Source organism: Herpailurus yagouaroundi, unplaced genomic scaffold (assembly GCF_014898765.1).
Source record: "Herpailurus yagouaroundi ecotype Mexico unplaced genomic scaffold, PumYag 142, whole genome shotgun sequence".
Taxonomy (NCBI): domain Eukaryota; kingdom Metazoa; phylum Chordata; class Mammalia; order Carnivora; family Felidae; genus Herpailurus; species Herpailurus yagouaroundi.
The window spans coordinates 38,814,950-38,836,744 of record NW_024412397.1 but is presented as its reverse complement, the minus strand read 5'-3'; the positions used below and the strand labels follow the sequence as shown (position 1 = coordinate 38,836,744).

Sequence of the window (21,795 nt, the reverse complement as noted above, 5' to 3'; positions counted from 1 at the left end):
AACAAGTGGTGTCTTGCAGTACGAGTAGTATATGATGCCGAATGTCATGTGATCACAAGTGAGCCAATGGTTCTTGAAATGCACTTTGATACACAAACACTTTGGATTACAAGCATGTTTCTGGAATGAATTATGCTTCCAAACCAAGGTTTTACTGCATTATTTTTGCTTTAAATAGTCATTAACTGGGGCGCCTGGGTGGCTCAGTCAGTTGAGTGTCCAACTTCGGCTCAGGTCATGATCTCACAGTCTGTGAGTTTGAGCCCCGCATCGGGCTCTGTGCTGATGGCTCAGAGCCTGGAGCCTGCTTCCGATTCTGTGTCTCCCTCTCTCTCTGCCCCTTCCCTCCTCATGCTCTGTCTCTCTCTGTCTCAAAAATAAATAAAAACATTAAGAAAAAAAATTAAAAAAAATAGTCATTAACTTTTGTATGTAGATAGATAGATAGATAGATAGATAGATAAAGTATTTTAAAAGTCTTTAATACATATCCAAATGTTTATCCACTTATCCATTCTACTGCTTTTCATTCCTGTGTGTGGATCCAGGCTTTCATCAGGAATAATTTCCCTTCACCTTGAAAAAGCTCCTTTCTCATCTCTTTTAGTGCATATCTGCTGCAAATGAATTCTCTCAACTTTTGCCTGTCTTATTTCACTCTCACATTGAAAGATATTTTTACCGAATAGTGAAGGCCATGCTAACAGGCACTTTCCTTCAGCACTTTGCAGATAACTACATTGTCTTATGGCAATCCAGTGTTTTAGATGAAAAGTCAGACATTCTCAAAACTATTCTATCAAAATACAGTTATTCGCTGTATATGTCTTTTTTCTTTGGCTGCTTTCAAGTTTTACTCTTTATCTTTGTTTTTAACCAGTTTAGTTATAAAATGCCTCACTATATTGTTGTTATGATTGGTTGTTTTGTTTGTTTCTTTCTTTGTTGTTACATTTTTCCTATTTGAGTTTCAGTTAGCTTTTCTCACACATGGATTGAAATCCTTCGGTTCTGGAAAATACCTCTTCAAATATTTCTTCTGCCCCGTTCTCTCTTTCATAGCCTTCTGGGGCTCCAATTACACATGTTAGACCATTGATATTGTGTTACAATCACAGATTATCTGTTCTATTTTCTTCACTCTTTTTTTCTCTTGTGCTTCAATTTGGATGATTTTATTGACCTAGCTTAAATTTTACTGATACTTTCTTCTGCTTGGTTCAGTCTACTGTTCAGCCCACTGGATGAATCCTGTATTTGTGGTCCCATAATTTTCATTTTTGTCATTTTCATTGGGTTCTTTCTGATTGTACCTATATCTCTACTGAAATTCCCCAACTGTTACATGCTCCCTGCGTTTTCCATGACATATTTTCAACATATTTAGCATAGCTTTCTTTTTAATCTTTGTCTGCTAAGCTCAACATCTGTACCATCTGTAGGTCTGCTTCTGTTGTTGGCTTTTTTTTTTTTAATTTTTTTTAACGTTTATTTATTTTTGAGACAGAGAGACACAGAGCATGAACAGGGGAGGGGCAGAGAGAGAGGGAGACACAGAATCGGAAACAGGCTCCAGGCTCTGAGCTGTCAGCACAGAGCCTGACGCGGGGCTCGAGATCATGACCTGAGCCGAAGTTGGATGCTTAACCGACCAAGCCACCCAGGCGCCCCTGCTTTTTTATTTTTTCTGGGGGGGTGCACATTTTCTGCCTCTTCACATGTTCTATAATTTTTTATTGTGTATCAGCCTTCATGGTTTACATAGCAGTAAACAATATACATTCCGAGAAAAGGGCCCACTTCTTCCTCAGTCAGACTGTTAATGTGTGGAGAAGGAGGTGGAAAAGGGGATTGAAATAATCTAATATGTTCTAGATCTGAACCCAGCTTTGCTACTGCTCTAGTTAAATTCAGCTCACCATTGACTTTATTTATTTATTTATTTGTTTATTTATTTATTTATTATTTTTTAGAATGAGAGAGCGGGAGCCAGGGAGAGGGGCAGAGGAGAAAGAGACAGAATCTTAAGCAGGCTCCACACTCAGCATGGAGCCCAATGCAGGGCTTGATCCCATGACCCTAGGATCATGTCTTGAGCCGAAATCAAGAGTTGGGCACTCAACAAACTGAGCCACCCAGGTGCCACTCACCATTGACTTTAGACGTATTGAGGGAGGAATTAGAACTTTCCTTAGAGCTAGACTGAACTTGGCAATGCCATCGAGATGTCTTCATGCCTAGCCTAACAGCCAACATATATGAACCACAGGAAATCTCTCTCCCTCTTTCACACTCCAGTCCCCAGATGTCCAGGCCTAAAAACATCTCTCTCCACCATGTTACCCTGACCTCCAGCCATTGCAGAGCTGCTGCAGTGAATGGAATGAAGATCTTTTGCACCTTCAGGAGATCGTTGTCAGCTCTCCCGCCCTGTCCTGGCCTGTCTCAGCTACCCCCAAACAGTCAGTGAAAGCCCGCAGGAAAGAGTTGGCAGGCAAGTACAGATTCTGTCTACGGTTGGGTTGCCTCCAAATTCAAATCTATGATACTGGCCCACTTGCAGTGGTTAAAAGTTTGTTAACAGTTGGGATGGTTGTTCACACTATCCCCAGCTTCCCCCATGTGCTGAGGGGGCTCCTTTTCTCACTGTGGCCCTGGGAGTGATAAAAGCTATAGAATTCTTCTCTCTCCAAGGAATGGTTAATCCCATTTTTGATATCAATCTATCCAGGTTTCTATGGGTCTTCAGCTCTGTAGTGGGTTATTTCAGACTCACTGCATCCGCCTCCCTACACAAAAGAATTATCCTTCATCCACTCCTAGTGTTTGAGGTGTGCATACCAGAGACTGTTCCACCTTGGGAAGGCAGACATGGAAGCAGTCTCAGGGCCTTGTGGCAGAGAACTCCAGGGCCCAAACCATGCTGTAGAGGGGGATCACTCATTCTGCTTCTAACTCATAGATCTGTGGGGAAAGACACAGACAGAGGAGGACCTGAGCAGCAAGGAGCTCTGACGTGTGAGGCCCAGGGCAGGGCCTTCCCCCATCTCTTGGCTAAACCTAAAGGCAGTACTGATGATAACACAGTATTTTGGACATAGGTGGGAAAACTTCATAGAGAGAGGGCAAATGTGGAAGGAAATTAAAGGATGCTAAGGACGACCTTTGACTCTTTTCCCAGAGCCAACTCTTTTAGCTGTAGGAATAATAGAATGTATGCATCTCCTCTCCAAGAATAGAAGGTAGCTTCAATATTGATGGGATACTCTGGAAGCAATAGGGTAAAATATGTCTTCTACAAAGCCGGTGTCTCTAGTGGACATAGTATAAGCAGAACAAGTACATAAAATGACTCAAGACAAAGCTGGCCTCAAGTAACAAAATACCCAAATTAGGCCCATATAAGAATAACTGTGACATCTTAACAGGGAAATGACATCACTGTCAGATTTTACATTGCCTTCCAACCAAAAGCAAACACACAATGACTGCTGAGATCATTTTAAGACAATTTTCTTGTCTTGGCTGAGTTATGGTTTAATGGATAGTTTAGGCAGAACTTTAGTTACAAACGAAATGCATTTTCACTTTTTAGGATACATAGATTTTGCATATGGAGGAATTGTTTATAATTATGTATGTTCCTGTATTTAATTTCACAGATATGTAATGAAAGTATTAATGTAATGGACTACACCCTAGGTTAGACCCTATGAAAGAGATAACTTTATTTCAATTACATGTTACACTTCAGTGGATCTGATCTAGATACTTGTATACTTTGCTGGAATTTAGCTTTCATTTCAGCAATGTGTTCTTTCATTTAGCAATGTTACCTCCCCCCCTCCTCCCCCCATACACACACAAATGAAAATTTGTTACGATCGTTTTGGAGAGGTTGGAGAATTTGATCCCTTTTTAAAGCAGTAAAGACATAATTACTGTTGAAATGCTGGGTGGAACACATACTTAATTTCACCCTCTCCCTCCCAAAGCTACCCGATACTGGCAATAAACACAAAACACTAACTGGAATCAAGAAAATGGGAGAGCATAGAACAGCAGAGAGCTGCTGACCTATTTTTTTTGGAAAATGGAAAGGGAATTGATTAAGTGGTGCTTGATTTAGCCGAGCAGAGATGTGGAAACCCAGGTACCTGCAGAGATGCCAACAGGATGCAAATGGAGAGTCCCTAGAGAAGCCCGGAAAAGCATGAGGAGTGAAGGCAAAGGGGATCGCTGAAGCTAGGGGTGAGGGGTGAGATGTGGAGCTGAAAACAGGAAGTGGTTGAGATTCTTAACAGTTGGACTCCCAAATCCTGTCTGCAACCTGTGCAGCTTGGCAACTGCCTGCCCCTCACCCTGCAGGAGACAGGAGGTCGCTTGCGTTATTCTCTGGAGTGACTTAACCAGAGAGGCTATAGACCCAGCAGGCTTGGAAACAGTGGCAGGTGGGCATCAGGTGTAATACTCAAATCTGTTAGATTAAGTGGAAATCCGCATGGTCAATAGTAATAAACTCCCCTCTCTTTCAAACCTTCTTACCTAGCTTTGCTCCAGGACACTGGCAACAGAGCTTATCCCGCCTAGATAGCACATTGGAGGTGGGCTTCTCTGGAAGATCTGACTACCCTGGTGGGGAGAAACCTAGTTACCCTTGAGGGTATTTCAGTGAAGGTTCAGTTCTAATCACCTTTCAGTAACACCCTAACAACCATGATATACTGCGAAAGCAGATAAGTGAGGAATACCAGATATGGCAGAAAGTCTCTGTAAAAGAGACCAAAGCAAACAAACAAGAAATTGAAGGAAACAATGACTGAAGGGAAGAGATGAAAACTTTAAAAATGTTATCTTCTCATAGAGATTAGAAAAGAAATTATTTCCATGAAACAAAACATGGTACATTTAAAAAGGAACGATTAGAGAAAATAGAAATCTTAGAAATTAAACTAAGAATTAAACTCTTCCAACAGAAGAGAGGTGAGGAATTACTCCAGAGAGGAAGTGACAGAAAGATGATTGGAAGAGAAAAGATAAAAAATTAGAGACTTCACTTAAGGGGTCCGACATCCCACTAAAAGGAGTTTACTTTCAGAGTAAAATAACAGAGCGGGGCGCCCCGTGGCTCAGTTGGTTAAGCGTCTGACTCTTGATCTCAGGGTTGTGAGTTCAAGCCCTACATTGGGCTCTGCATTAGGCATGAAGCCTACTTTAAAAATAATAATAATAATAATAATAATAATTAATAGTAATAAATAAAATAACAGGGGAAATAGAACTCAGAAATTGTTTAAAAAATATAATAAAATTTGCCCAGAATTGGAATATATGAGCAAAAGTCCCTTGAGCTGCAAACAATCTGTAGGGAGAAAAGGGGGATCCACACCAGAGTGTACTGTCATGAGATATTCTAACACCGGGGATAAAGAAGAAATAGTAAGTGGAGCAGGAACAGAATGACCACTCAAAAACAACACTAGAAACTAAAGACAGTGAAGACATTACTTGAAATTTCTGAGGGATAAGAATTTCTAAACAATGAATTATCTAGTCAAGTTAGCAGGTCCAAAACAAGGACAACTATATTTTCAAGCGTTCAGGTTCTCCAAAAGTTGGTTTGTTCTAAGTATCTTTTTCAGAAAGCCACAAAGCACAGTCCCAGGATGACAGCTCAGTAACACTATTGACACCCCAAGGACCTCGAGGTTGCGGGGGTGGGGCGTGCTGAAAAAATAGCTGACATGATTGTTTATTTTAAGAGGAACGCTACATCTCTAATGAGTCTGAAAAAATGTAATGGTGGGCAAATAGAAGTTGAGCAAGCAAAAATGTGACACGATACTAGTGTCAGAGAAAAAAAACACAATTGTGCAAAAGAAAGGAAATAGAGTCATAAATCCCGTGTGGTTTACATGTGAACAATATATGCATAGCCAAGATGACATAAACACTGATGAGTGCTTCACCTAAAATTGTTGTGTATCTAAACTGGGAGGATTAAGGGAAGGAAAGTGTGTGTGTGTGTGTGTGTGTGTGTGTGTGTGTGTGTGTGTGTGTGTCTGAGTGTAGATGAGAGAGAGAAGGAGATACTGAGAGCATACTTGCGGGAGATAGTGTCCATAAGAACTAAAGATAAGGATTTAGTAAGAGACCAATAGATAATATCTACCCTGGGAAAATAAAAAAGAAGAGGCATATAAGAGTATCATTTAGGAAGATGGAGTGAGTGTCATAATTAATAGTTAAGAGTTGAAAGCGGTTGCCTCTGGGATTTACCGATGAGGAGGGGTAGGGTTGGGTTAGGACATTCTTTAAAGCTCTACATTCTGCATGGCTTTTAAAAATATGTGCATGATTTTTTTTAAATATATGAAAGTTACATTTTAAAAAACTGAATGCAGCGAGTACCGGAGCTCAGTGACTTTCACGCTATGCTTCCCAGGTTTCTGGAAGTTTCCACAGAGACTGCCTTATAGAAGAGGAAGCTCGGTAGGCCTCCCACATGAGTTTCTGCGAAAGGAGCCATGCCTTGTCATTGTTAAGTTCCAGTGAACTAACTTCTTTGAACAAAGGGTTCTATAGAAAACCACCACCACCACCAAAGAAGTTTGGAAAGCACTGATTAGCCCTGTGCGTATCTGGAGAAAAACTGCTCCCAATAGAATAAGCCGAATATGATAAATATCAGACTTGATCCAGTGTGGCTTTTACATGTTATTTTCTTTTACCCCACAAAACATATTGTCCCATTTCTAACTCAAGAAGCTTGGAGTAGAACCGGTTTGTTTGGGTTTCAAATATGGATTGGATTTACCATTATGAAAATTTGCACAGATTTCAAATGATGACATTAAGTAATTCTAGTTTCGCTCCCAAACCAAACTATACTCTCACTTCTTAAGAGGCATCAAGTGGGGCGCCTGGGTGGCTCAGTCGGTTGGGCGTCCGAGTTCGGCTCAGGTCATGATCTCGCGGTCCGTGAGCTCGAGCCCCGCATCAGGATCTGGGCTGACAGCTGAGAGCCTGGAGCCTATTTTGGATTCTGTGTCTCCCTCTCTCTGACCCTCCCCTGCTCATGCTCTGTCTCTCTCTGTCTCAAAAATAAATAAATGTTAAAAAAATTAAAAAAAAAAAAAAGAGGCATCAAGTATGTCATGTGCCCCCAGCGTTCAAATGAATGGTACAGCAGGGGGTGGCTTTCTATCCCAAGGATGACTTTGGGCATTCTAGTTTTGTCTAGGGATGGATATGTTAATGATTTCATTCTAATTTGGGTTGATTTTGGTCCCACCATAGAAAAACGCTCCTACCCCAGGTTGAAGGAAAAGATACAGAATAAATATTTATTTTTAACGCAGACAATTACCTGTATCTTTTGTCAATACGGAGTACTGATTGTTTCCTTGGCTATAGAGCCTCTCAAAAACAAAACATCCTTATCTTGGTGAGTTTAATCTAGGGAAAAATCATATGTTGAAACAGACGCTACTGAGAAAGCTCTTCCCTCAGTCCACCAATATCTATCTCTCCCTGCCCCACATACACAGTAGGAAGTGGACTCATCTGTGGACTTCTATTATTTCTCAACCTAACATAACTAAAAGGTTCTCTGAAAAATAACTACATATAATTTTATATAAAAGAAAATCTAAAATGTAGATTTATTCATTTTATATCTTTTACATATTCTACATGTTTTACATGCATATCTCATTTGAGGTTGACAACATCTCTGAAATATATACTATTATTCTCAGTATAAAGATGAAGACGTGGTCGCCTTTGGAGTTTGACCTGTCCCATGCTGCATGGCTGCCAGGGGTAAAGGCAAAAGAAATCTTTTTTTTTTTTTTTTTTTTTTTTTGGAATGTCTTTCTACTTGGGCCAAATACCTCAAAATTAAAAAAAAAAAAAAAAGACTAATTTTTATCAAAAGCATACATATAACATAAACAGTGCTGGATTACATATGGAGAATGATCTACTCATTCTGGTTTGCCTAGGACATTCCAGGTTTTAGGACTCAAAATCCTGCATACTGGGAAAACCCTCAGTTCCAGTAAAATTGGAATGGTTGGTCATTTTACATATACAGCTCGTCCCAAGAGACTGTAATAGATACCCATCTTGGGAACAGAGATACAGGAAACAAAATACAAGTGGAGGAAAGTGATCAAGAGAGTTTATTTAGACAAGGGTGTAGATGATTTCCTAGCCATACCAAAGAAAACCAATTTTAGCAACCACAATAACAAGACAAAGCAATTAGCATTGACTTTTCAAAAATGTTTCTGTAACCAAATGTATCTATTCGTTTAAGATCGATGTCAATATCATGTGGTATCCAAAAGACACAGAAAGGTGACACTACCAGATCTTGAAAAGTATAAAGGCCTATCTTAAGTGTTTCATGAGAAGAGATAACAAACTACGCAGCCAGATATCCTAGGGCCAGACATCTTAAACTTCCCCTCTAAACTTTGCTCTCCTCCAAGTCTATTTCATCAAAGATTCTTCTCCCTAGTCTGGCTTACACCCTGGCGCCTGCTTCTCCTGCCACATTCTGTTCCCTCTTCTCTTCCTTCGTTCTCACTGGTTCCTTTAAGTCACTCCTGTTCTTGGGTATTTTCCCTCCATGACCTTCTGACAATTAACATAAGCCCCCTTTGGCTTCTGCCCTGTCTCTTTCCACATTGGAGAGCCTCCTCATGCCCCTCCCACTCCCCTGCCAACAATCCTCCTACCATCTGACAGACCCAGAGAAGAGAAATAGAGATGCCTTTTCAAAGACCAGAAGGAGAATGAGGAAGGTCTGCAACCGTTCTTATTTGAATATTTTTGGGGTATGAGTGTGTGTACTCATAAATCATTTTGATAGGATTCCTGCTAGCTTTTGCCTTTCCTCCTAATGCCCACAGAAGTTCCAAAATAGTGAAAAATCATGGTGCATGTACATCTATATGCTTTGATTTTTAACCTAAGCATTAGCCCATGTCTTTCTGTTGTCATCAAAAGTATCATTGTTCCCAGTTATTCTACCAAATATGATGTTATATTTAGTGTATTTAACATATGGCCCTTTCCATAATTAGGGCTATTTTCACCCCCTAGACATTCAAAATGAGTGCCCATTTCATCCAATTTTTAAATTGGTTGGAATTTAATAAGATTATACATAACATGCTGCTGTTTTGAATGTCTTCCATATCTGCTGTTAGAGCCTCTATTTTTTAGTGGGTTTTGTAATGTATAGTTTTCTAATTTTTCTTGGGGAGTGTCTATTGTAATTACTTTCAAACAACTGCAGCTTGGATTTGTTAATTTTTCCTTAGGAAAAAAATAACTACTCACCACTCATCCTCCCAAACCCCCCCCCCCATTTTTGTATAGTGTCTTAGTCTATTGAGGCTGCCATAACAATATGCCATTCACTAGATGGCTAATAAACAACAGGAATTTATTTCTTACAGTCTGAAAGCTGGAAGTCCAAAATCAAGACGTTCAAAAATTCAGTGTCTGGGGAGGGCCTGCTTCCTGCTTCACAGACGGCCATCTTTTTGCTGTGTTCTCACATGGTATAAGGGACAAAGAAGCTCTCTGGAGGTCTCTCTGGAAGGCACTAATCCCATTAATGAGGGCAGCACCCTCATGACCTAATCAACTTCCAAAGGCTCCAATTCCTAATGCCATCACATTGCAGATTGTGTTTCAATATGTGGGTTTTGGGAGAACACAAATATAATGTATTGCAAGTAGTATATATTAAAAAAATAAATTACATGCAAAAGACCAAAAAATCATCTGGAAAACCATTATCCTGAGAATATTACGTATGCTAGTCTTTTAAGGATACCAGCAAGGAAAAAATAATGGGGACCATTTGCTTTCCGTTAATCTGATTCTTTGTATGCCTGGATGCCTTACCGATCAACTGAGATCTGAGTTTGAACAGCTTACTCACCCCTGCAAAGAGCCTGCTACCAGCATTCGCCATCCACAGAACTGTGCTGATATGTCTATTTCTGGAGAATGGAGCAGAGATTAACTGCTTGTTCATGGTAAATCAAGGGTATTTGATTTGCCTGTTACATGCCCAGTTTTCTTTGGAAGCCAGCCCTGGAAGCTGTTTTTCTGATCAAATCCTAACTCTCATGTTAGTGCTTATGACAGAGAAAAATAACATTTACTCATGATAAAGACTAAATTCTAGCAATTATAAATCTTATCAATTGCCTTGTGAAGGTTAGGTGGAAAAAAAAGAAGAAAAAAAATTCCCATTGTGTTCACTCGACCTTGGAGTCGGACTAACGCAAAAGCTGTTCTAAAATTTCCATGATTTGGCGAGCCTGACTTCAGCTCACTCAGGCAATGATCTCACGGTTCACGAGTTCGAGCCCCACATCAGGCTCTGTGCTGACAGCTCGGAGCCTGGAGCCTGCTTCAGATTCTGTGTTTCCTTCTCTCTCTTCCCCTCCCCCACTTGCTCTCTGTCTCTCTGAAAACTAAATAAAAACATTAAAAAAATTTTTTTAAATAAAATTTCCATGATTGGCATAGATGAAAATATAAGGGGAGATAAAGTTGGGAACCCAAGAAGATACCTGGTTGATAAATGTTGCACTGTAAGGAATAGCCAATAGCGATTCAATAAAGAAAACTATTCCAATTCACTAGCTAATATGAAATATTTGAAGGACCTAACATTTCCTGTTCTCTCTATTTTTCTTAGAAGCCAGTAAGCTCAACAGAAATGATCTTAGCAATATTTGCCATGTTGGTTTTGAGAACTAATCACACAGATACAACATTTATGATATTTTTTCTTCAGTAAAGGTACTCAGTACCTAATATAGCTTTCATAGAATCTTTTGGTTAATGGCTTGAAAAGAGATATTTTTCCCCAGACCATTAAGATAAATGCAAAATATATAACTATATCTGCAGTGAGCCAACATGTAATCATAAGTTAGAACATATACTTTCACAAAAGCAGTTAGTTCTTCAGTTTCAAAAAAACATTTCTTGAGCGTCAGTTACAGCTAGCGTTCAGTCAAGAGATACAGAAGCGAGTAGTGTGGCTGAATGTGAACCAGACGGCCTGCCTCCAACCCTGTCCTCTCATCCTAGTTCACATGTGTTTTGACACGATCCATTAGCCTTGAGGATGAGTGTTTTTTTTATTTTCTTTTTTTTTGAACGTTTATTTATTTTTGGGACAGAGAGACAGAGCATGAACGGGGGGAGGGGCAGAGAGAGAGGGAGACACAGAATCCGAAGCAGGCTCCAGGCTCTGAGCTGTCAGCACAGAGCCTGACTCATGGCTCAAACTCAAGGACTGCAAGATCATGACCTGAGCCAAAGTCAGACACTTAAACGACTGAGCCACCCAGGTGCCCCTCTTATAGTTTTTTTTTTTTTTTAAGAACATCTAATAACAGGTTAAGGAGTGAACAAGCTGGTAGGACACCCATCTATATGGGAATAAACAATCACCAGAGTAAACTGGTAACGTGATGCCAGTTAATCAGATTTCACTCATGGTTCCCTAACATGGTCTTGTTCGGATATGGTACCAGACCACCGAGATCAGAGACCAACCACAAACAAAGTGAAAGCTTTCTTTTTGGACGCAACCCTTTGCTGTTGAATATTTCTGAGATGTCTGTACAAGTTACAAGGAGCAGCTGTAACCACACCACTACCCGTGAGTCCAGCCAGCTGCCACTTGCCTGGACTTAGCAGCCACAGCCAGATGAGATTTGGAAAGGCAAAATGCATAGGTTGTGGTTTGTCTGATTGCTGAAATTATAAATCCTTTATCAGAGCTTTCAAGAAGCTGTCTCGTCCATAAAATGGCATACAATAAATTCACTGTTTTGAACATGAGAGGTAAGTTATTTCCAGCAGCAGCAGCAGCAAATCTTTTGGTCCCGGTGACCAGTAAATAAGTATTAAACACAAGTTTATTAGTAGTTCTTTGAAGGGACTGTCCATTATTAATCCTTATCTGATTGTATTTGAGGAAACATATCTTTGTCTCATTTCCAGTCACTCAGTTTTTTTTGTTCACGTGTGTGTGTGTGTGTGTGTGTGTGTGTGCGCGTATAGTCCTCACCAGTCTTCACCAAAGTTTGCAAGACAGTCCTGGAAAAGAAGACTCAATGGGGAGAGTCTTTGGCGCTCTCTTCTCCTGCTGTTTGCGATATAAAATATAGGATAATTGAAATCAGTTTTTCCACAGTTCTTATGAGGAAGGTTTTCTCTCATGGAAAAGCCACAGAGTGAACAGCTGCGTTCCAGAATATTGTCAAGCAGGAAGCGTGACTGCTTCTTCTGCTGAAGGGTCCCAACCCATTTACTAATAAGGAAATTCAACTTTTAACACAACATTTGCCATTTTGCTTTGTTTTGTTTTGTTTTTTTTTTTTTTGTTTTGTTTTGTTTTTTCTGCATGCGTAGCCATTGTAGGTAAAATTATATGTGGATATTAAAACTTTTTTTTTTTCAACGTTTATTTATTTTTGGGACAGAGAGAGACAGAGCATGAACGGGAGAGGGGCAGAGAGAGAGAGGGAGACACAGAATCGGAAACAGGCTCCAGGCTCTGAGCCATCAGCCCAGAGCCCGACGCGGGGCTCGAACTCACGGACCGCGAGATCGTGACCTGGCTGAAGTCGGACGCTTAACCGACTGCGCCACCCAGGCGCCCCTGGATATTAAAACTTAAATGCTATATGACATCAAAAATATTTGTCATGCCCCCAAATACTCACTCCATTCTCCTCAAAGTTAGGAAAAAAAAAATCCAGGAAACTTACTTGTTTGTATTATGTGTACCTGGGGAAGTTTTTCACACAGAGGGAGCCACAGAACAAAACTTGAGCTGCCTTCCTTTCTGCTTCCAGGAATGCCAATCAGAGAACATTCTTTTTCAGACAGCCAAGTTTGGAAGTCAGTTGGTTTCTGGCAGTAACAAGGGGGAGGGGATGGCAGGAGGGAAAGCACAGTGAGTCCTCGGGCTGCCTTAAGCTTCCAAGTGTTTCCGTAATAGCCATCAATGAAAGCATCTCCTTTTACCCACGCAGAGACAGGTAAAAAGACAGCTGAGTAAATGGGCATTAGATGTATCAGCGGAAGCTCGGTCAGAGGAAGGAGGGGGTGGAGGGAGGGCATTTGAAAGCCTGCCATTGGTGAGCTTACCAAAGGCATCTGCCAGTGGGACTTCAATGGAATGTGAAACCAAATCATTTTCAAGTTAAAGATAGACACAGTATACACCAGGATCTAGAAGCTGGATTTTAAGCTCCTATCTCTCCCTAGAATTTCAGAGAGTTCTGTTATGATCTCTGTAGTAATTAACAATTTGGTCGGGGCTTGTTTTTGAAGTCAGTGTGCTCAGAATTCATGTATGTTCTGGATGTCCTGGAATTAAAAGGATTTAGGAGCTCATGATGTGCATACTCTAGGGTAAGTGAAAAGATTGGCTTTTAAGGTGCCTCGCTTCTCTGGGAAGGTTAACGTGGAATTTTTCTTTTTATTTGTGTAAATGAAAAAGTGATCATGAAGACTTTCCGGGACTGTAACTCTCTTACCTTTCTTGAGCTATTTGGCCTTTTTTAAGTTATGCAGCAGAAATAACTAGAGCATTTCAGCTTGGTTTTGAAATGTACCTTGCATGTCTATAATTTCAGTTTTGCTTTATGACCCTTACTTACATTTTTCTCTGTTAACTCCTTAAACACCCTGCAGTTATTGAATTACAATGTCAGTGGTTGTGTGTCACAACACCCACTGAATGTTACCGTGTTTATGATACCACTGGATGTAACTGTTTTTACTGTGAGATGGGGTTACTTCCCTCGCCTGGCGCAACGGTGCTTCCTAGTTTAAGAAGTGAAAAAGGAAAACTAAATAAAAGGAGGGAAAAAGAGGTGGTCTAAAGGTGGGATGAAGTGAATAGGAGCCTTAGAAGATAATCTATTTTAAAAGAAAATTAGAAAAAAAGGCAGTTTTCCATTGAAGAGAACAATTTTTTAATAGAAGTTATTTTTTGATGTTGCCTCATTAATTCCAAGCAGCTTCTCTTCCTCCAAAAAAGCTGATATTTGCTAAGTGAATGGAGGCGTACTGATTATATGGAACTTGAGGGTGGAGGAGGGAGAGTTGTCTAATTTGCTATTACCACGCTGTGTTTTAAGGATTTTGGAACTTTCTTCTTTAAAAGAGAGAATGACAAACCTCAGTTCTCTTCATGTTTTGACCATGTATAGGTTTTGTTTCTTATTTTGTCGAATGACCTCTCGGCTCTGCTCTTGGAGACAGCTTTCCCAAACTTGCACAGCATTCCTTCTGAATAAATACTGTCCATAATAGTCACAGAGGACATGGTGTGAATTGGAAATTCTACTTTATATGGGGAAAATAAATCTGCTGACGTTCTTATTGCAGTGTGGGACTGAACAGTTGTTAGATGTAACTGGCTGAGTTTTGCTATGTCAAATAGACCCGATTCTAATGAACTAAGTTGGCTAAACTAAGTACAAACAATGAATGACTTCACGTGGGTCTTTCAGTTTTGATAAGAATAACTAATATGCTGCGTAACTCTTCTAAAATGAAAAGTGAGCAATTTGTTGATAGAATCACTTGATTTTACAACTATCGAACAATCTAGCAAGACCAAAACAAAATGTGAAGTTAGCAGGGCTCAGTTTTGATGCCCCCACCCCCCTTTCTCTGCCCACTCTCCGTCTCCGCTTCCAGTCCTCCTTCTCTTTCTGGACCCCTGATGAATATCACTGCAATACCCTCCTTTTCATGCTGTTAAGACCTATCTTCCAAGAAAGTTGCCGTGAATTTTCATTCCGCGTCTCCACAAGTGGATGGTACCTTTGTAAATTCTCCCTGGTGACATTGACTCCTATGCACCTTGATTTATCCAGCTTGGTCCTGACCTGTTGACAGTAGGAGTGAGCCTGGCAGAAATCAGAAGTGTTTCCAAGAAATCTGTGAGTGCAAGTATGTGTGTGCTTACCATATACACATGCACACACACAAACGCTTCTGGGTAGACTTACATTTTACTCAACTAAATATTTCTGATTGAATTATACATATAGCTAAAATTGTATCAGGCTTTTCAGTATGGGGCTTGGTTTTTGTTTTCAGTGTGTCAAAAGAAAGCCATAAAAAGAACACAAAAAAATTTTAATTCTAAAATGTAAGAATTTTAAACCACGAGACCAAATAGTGTTGACAGGGAAGGGGGAGGACAAATATTTCTCTGCTGCTATCAATGTCACTCAAGTTCCCTGCTGAAATTTGTCAAGCTTGCACTTTATCTCCTTGAATATGCTATGTGTAGCTTTATAATCTATGTCTGCTAATTCTAGTATCTCAAGTGTTACTGGATTCGTTTCTATTATTATTGTTCCTGCCAGTTCTCACTCATGGTGTCTTATTTTCTTGGTTGCTTGGATATCTTTGACTATCTGTTGGAACTGTATTTTAAAAATCACTTGTAAGAATAAATTGAGACCTAGTGGTGATGAGGTTTCTCCCCCAGAAAGGACTTTGCTTCTGCCAGGCACCCGGGGGCAATATCAGACCAGAATTATCTTTGTCAAAGTGCAGCAGCTAAGATTTCCTGAATCACCCCTGTGTGAGAAGCAAGGCTGCAAATCTGTGTGAAGAATCGTGTATTTGGGGTTCACTCCTACCATAAAGGAAGCTACGGCCTTTTGAGATCCCAAGTTGAAGTTGTGTTCGGTTATTAATGCCCTCACCTGAGGACCACAGGCTTTGCCCTTCTCACAAAACCTGTGAGGTTGCTCAAAGCACGGCTGCTTTCACAGATCTTTTCTCCCCCATACTCCTATGCCCAAGGGCAAAAGCTGTCAAAGATAAGCTTCCTCTCTTGAGCTCTGGCCTTCCAAATTTCTCTGTGTGAAAACCTCGCCATCCTATTAAGCTCTTTGCTGTTTTTATATTTTAAATATCTTCAGTTACCTCAGTGGGAGTGTCAGTCGAAATTATTTCACTACTGTTACCAGAAAGGGAAGTTCACTGTACTGCTTTTATGGTCATTTTATGTATTTATAAATATATACACATGCTAGAGAAGGTATCAAGCGGTCTGCTAACATCACTGATGATTTCGGGTAGTTTTTCTGATTTTTAGTTTTCGCTGTGGGCTTTTGGAGAAATTTGCAAACGCACGGAGGATTCGTGTTTCCCAGCCTTACTGGAGCTGTCAACGATACTTAGCAGTCCTTTTATGTGTCCCTGGCTGGCCCCTTTCCTTAGTCATCTCTTCAGTCTCTCTAATCCACCCCACCACCATCGCTGTCAGCTGTTGACCTTGACTCCTCCTGCCTTCTCTTGGCCTTTATCCAGTATCACCACGTTTAAGACATTGTCTTAAATAAATTCCTTCCTTTCCGTTCCCTTTGCAGCCCCTCCACTTCAGTTCTTCAGCATCTCACTTGGGCATTACGATGGTCTCCCAGTTGTTCTCCTGCTCCTAGGGTCTGCACCCCAACACCTCTCCCATCCTGGGACCAAACACACTTGTCTTCTCAAAATCATAGTCATGAGTGGATTGCTCCTTTACTTAAAAATCCCTAGTGACTCACCATTTCCCCCAAAATAAAGCCCTTAGTATGTCTTAAAGGCCTGTCACAAAGCCTCAACCTGTTTGTCCAACACCACGTCTACTACCTCACTGGCTTTTTCACTAACACTTGAATCGCGCATAATTTCTGCCTCCAGAATATTCCATAGGACGTCATACCTCTGTGCTAGTCTACCTACATTTCCCCCCCAGAATACCCACTGTTCATCTCCTTTGTGGTTAAATCCGACTTCTTCAAGGTTGACCTCGTAAGTCACCTACACTGTACATCCTTTACGTGTACAGCTCACCCACTATTCTTGTCTTGTGCATTTTGGAATTCTCAGTAACGGGCACATAGAAACCAAGTTACATTTAAGGAATAACAAACAACTATTATGAGGAAGTTTTCTTCACAACAATTTCTTTTTTGCTTTATTGTTTTTCATTCTAAACATCATTATTTTGACCTTAGACTCTTTGTCTGGAATAGTGATCATTAATTCTCCTCTATGTCAAGTAGAGTCAGTTAAAAATGAGTGTGTGTTTTTGGTTATTTTTTGGGGGAGAGGGGAGGTCATCTATTTACATTTTCACCAAGTGAGATTCTATAATATCATTGTGATAACAAGACAAATCATAGAAGTTTAAGTAGGATAAATTACCCGTATATTGTCAGAGACATTCACAATAAAGAGGAAAGTCATAGAATTGAAAAACTGACATGTTTCAACAGATCTAGCCCATAATCATGGGTAACACCAATGGAAAAAAGTAATGGGGCACAACTAGATCAAAATAATCTCACTGCATATAGCCTGAATCTGAACCATTGGAAAACACTGATGGTTTTTCAGATCACAATGTGATGCTAGAAGGAAAGCAGTTGGTTGCTTATGTGATAGGACATTGTGATCTTAAATCTTAAGGGTGGCTGAAAATTTTCATTAGAAAACTTTAGCGATGTAAATGTTAGTCTCATTTTGCTATGCTGAATTAAAAAAAAAACAAACAGCGCTGCCTTTAATTATTAAAAATTGAATGTTGTTGGTGGGAACCAGAGAAAGAGGAAATATAGCTTATTAATTCTCAGGATGTTTAACTAATGTCATATTCCTCAGATCATTTATAAATTTATCATACATTATGATATGCTGACACCTCATTTTTAGAAAAATAAGAAACATGGTTTGTATTTTTTCTCATATGGGGCTTTCCTACCTCCACAAAGAAAAAAGCCCTAATATGGATGGGGTCAAATTTATTTTAAATAAAAGTAAATAAATATTTTAAATCAAAATCTTTGAATCCAATCAAATGTTTAAAGTCGGTGTCTAGGGGCACCTGGGTGGCTCAGTCGGTTAAGCGTCCGACTTTGGCTCAGGTCATGATCTGGCAGTTCATGGGTTCGAGCCCCGCATCGGGCTCTGTGCTGACAGCTCAGAACCTGGAGCCTGTTTCAGATTCTGTGTCTCCCTCTCTCTCTCTGACCCTCCCTTGCTCACACTCTGTCTCTCTTCTCAAAAATGAGTAAGCTTAAATATAATTTTTTTAGGTCAGTGTCTAGATGAGAACCTAGATTTCTCTAACACAAAATATGAAAATATAGTATTATAGGCCTTTTCTTTTTTACTTCATCTGTAAAAAAAAAATAAGACTAATTCTTAAAAATTGGCTGATTTTAAATCATAGCTTTCAAGTAGCTGAGCTAATTTGTCTTATTAATTCAGTAAATCTCGATCAAGCTCCTACCTTGTGTCTAGAGTAAGAAATTATTTATTCAGTCCCCTTCACTGGACACTGACACTGGAGCATGTCATGTTAAAACAATGGATGTAATTAACAAATTGCTTTATTCTATTCTTTAATTTCTATTCTTAATTTATGTATGCTAATCTCCATACTTGTTAAAAAAAAATCACTTTGCCTTTCTTTAGCAATTAGTATTTTCCTGTCAAAAAGCAAAGTTTTTTTTTAATATGAAATTTATTGTCAAATTGGTTTCCATACAACACCTAGGGCTCATCCTAATAGGTGCCCTCCTCAATGCCCGTCACCCACTTTCCCCTCCCTCCCACCCCCATCAACCCTCAGTTTATTCTGTCTTTAAGAGTCTCTTACCTTTTTTTCCCCCTTCCCCTCCCCCATGGTCTTCCGTCAAATTTCTCAGGATCCACATAAGAGTGAAAACATATGGTATCTGTCTTTTCTCTGTATGACTTATTTCACTTTGCGTAACGCTCTCCAGTTCCACCCACGTTGCTACAAAAGGCCATATTTCATTCTTTCTCATTGCCAAGTAGTATTCCATTGTATATATAAACCACAATTTCTTTATCCATTCATCAGTTGATGGACATTTAGGCTCTTTCCATAATTTGACTATTGTTGAAAGTGCTGCTATAAACATTGGGGTAGAAGTGCCCCTGTGCATCAGCACTCCTGTACCCCTTGGGTAAATTCTTAGAAGTTCAAAAAGCTAAGTTTTAGGGGTCTTGGGAATACTTTAATTTTTTTTAATCTCTATTTAGCAGATTTTTTTTATAGAATAGTTTAAAGAGACCTAAACAGATTATTTTTTAAAAAGTTGAACATGTATTTTTATCACATAGGAAACTGTGTTGTATCTTAATATAAAATATAAACACATTTATTTGCATAAATAGAGTTGAACTTTGCATTCTTGCAAAATAAATATGGCATAAAGGTGACTCAGAGATGCCCTGAGTCATGAAAACTTTCTAAAGCTCTGTGTATTTTAAAGAGGGCAATAGTTATTTTTACTAACTTTATTTCTCAGTCTCACTTTACTTTTTGTACTCCATTCCTAGGTGATGTAGTAGCACACAGATTTATGAGTGCTGAAGGGATGAATTCACTGAATTAATCATAGTTCAAGACTATAGATGTCTTTACTAATTGTATTAAGAGATGTAGATTAATTGAACGAAATCTATCTTCTAATGCATGTGAACTTCCTAGTTTTAGACTGTTCATTGCCACACATTTGTAGCAACATATTTACTCATTGAAAGATGTTGTTTTTAACACTTCAGAGAAGTGTAACACTTCTGTTCTAAACCTCATCCAATGTTTTATACTATTTTGTAGGTAAGAGACATATGTTATTTTCTTTTTTACATGATCAAACCAAGATACAGACATAGGAAGTGCTCCAGATAGATATTACTATGCTTGATTTCTGGAGGTAACAACCCCCAAATCTCCATGGCTTATAAAAGCCAAGGTTTCCTTCCCACTCATGCGAATTATGTATGGAGGGTTGGCCTGACCTCAGGCCCTTCCCCACGTTGTTGCTTTCACCTGGAAGTGACCTGTGTTCCCTGTGCTCACGTTTCCTTGGCCAAAGCATGCCATGCGATCACACCTAACTTCAGCTGGGTGAGGAATACAATCCTATCACATGCCTGAAAAGAGAAAGAGCTGGAATGTTTCTGAGGACCTCTAATAAATTCCATGCTAATGAATGATAGGTGGGCCCAAGAAGAACAAAGCCCCCAGAAGAACAGGGATCTGGACTTTGGTCTTATGCAGTATTCCCTCCTTATCCATGGCTTACTTTCCATGATTTTAATTACCGGTGGTCAACCGGGATCCAGAGCAGTTGGTCCTCCTTCTGACGAATGGTCAGAAGGTTAGCAGTAGCCTGTCTCTGTGTTTCTTACCTCCCTTCATCTCCTCATGCAGGCGTTTTATCCTCTCACATCATCACAAAAAGAAGCATGAGTCCAGGGCAATAAATTACTTTGAGAGGCAAAAAGAGACCACATTTATATAACTTTTATTACAGAAGATTATTATAATTGTTCTATTTTATTATTATTGTTAATCTCTTACTGTGCCTAATTTCTAAACTAAACTTTATCATAGGTATGTACCTAAAGGAAAAATCCTAGTAGATAGAGGGTTCGGTACTGTCTGCAGTTCCAGCCTTCCAGTAAGGGTCTTAGACCGTATTTCCATGGATAAGGGGCGCTACTGGATAACTCTGAGTATGTACCTGGGCAATATGTAGGCAATTATCTGTGATCAGATGCTGTTGGGGTTTTTTTTCTCTTTTTTCATCCTTCGATGCTGATCCCCGCTAAGGCTTTTGGATCTCTAAATCTTTGCTATCTCCCAGGTGCCTGCGACCTTTCCCATCGTTGCTTTTCCAACCGATTGGAATCCTAACATTTTACCTGTCTTTACACTTTTTGTCTCAGGGAGTCCTGTCCATAAACAGCCTTGGGAAGAGAAAAGAGCCTCTGATAGGGCAATTCCTCTAGATTGTAGAGAGCAAAAGTGAAACATTACTTTCATACTTTCCCATCTGTAAGAACTGATCATCTGTAGCACAAAAAAATGGAGAAAAAGGCAATGGAGTATAATCCATTACAGTCCTAGCCCCCAGCATTTCCAAAAGGCAAAATAAAAGTACTACGCTTAGGGAAAATGCCTCCAGAGGAATGATGATGTATGTTACATGTTAGAAATGTATCATTTTGAGTAGGATTTATACCACTCCGATACTCTACTTTTTGTTTTGCGTTTAGTTTTAAGCACTAACAAGGCAAAACTGAAGAATTCAAAGATTAATGAGATGGTTGAAAATTGGAAAATTATTAAATAGCAAGTGTTCTAAGGCCTTCCAGATAATAATTTAAATCAGCAAATCCAATTTATGTTCTTAGAAAGAACAATTCCAGGAAATGCTATATACAAAAAGGAAAAAAAAAGATGAATATCCTGAGTCAAATGAATTTGGAAAATGCTGGATACCAGATCCCTCTCTCAGAGATTTAGGTGATCCTTAGCATTAAGGTTCTTTTATAAAATTTTCTTAATGTTTATTTGTTTTTGAGAGAGAATGCGAGAGAGGGTGGGGGAGGGGTAGAAAGAGAGGGAGACAGAGGATCCGAAGCAGGCTCTTTGCTGACAGCAGAGAGCCCGACGTGAGTGTCACACTCACAAACCTGAGATCATGATCATAAGTCAGATGCTTAACCGACTGAGCCACCCAGATGCCTCAGCATTAAGGGTTCTTAAAGTTTGATTTTATTGAACCCAGTGTTTCTCAAACTAACTTGTAATACCAATATATATGTATATATATAATATTTTAACATACTTTTTAATACACATGTTAACACCCTTGGTAAATTCTCATTTAAGTCACC

The 21,795-nt window shown here is 39.6% G+C and overlaps 1 protein-coding gene across 34 annotated transcripts in view; it reads left to right on the top strand.

Moving 5' to 3' along the window:
* Positions 1-21,795, top strand: part of DTNA (dystrobrevin alpha) — a 355,193-nt gene that overhangs the window by 85,038 nt on the left and 248,360 nt on the right. For 9 of the 34 annotated variants that reach the window (XR_005791653.1, XM_040479098.1, XM_040479095.1 and 6 more), the window contains exon 1: positions 13,222-13,470. The exons of 1 other annotated variant lie outside the window; for it this stretch is intronic. The gene's annotated coding sequence lies outside the window, so the exon portion shown is untranslated. Of the gene's footprint in view, positions 1-13,000; positions 13,095-13,220; positions 13,471-21,795 lie in introns of those variants that run through there. 24 more of the 34 variants (XM_040479109.1, XM_040479112.1, XM_040479111.1 and 21 more) reach the window with 12 other exon arrangements.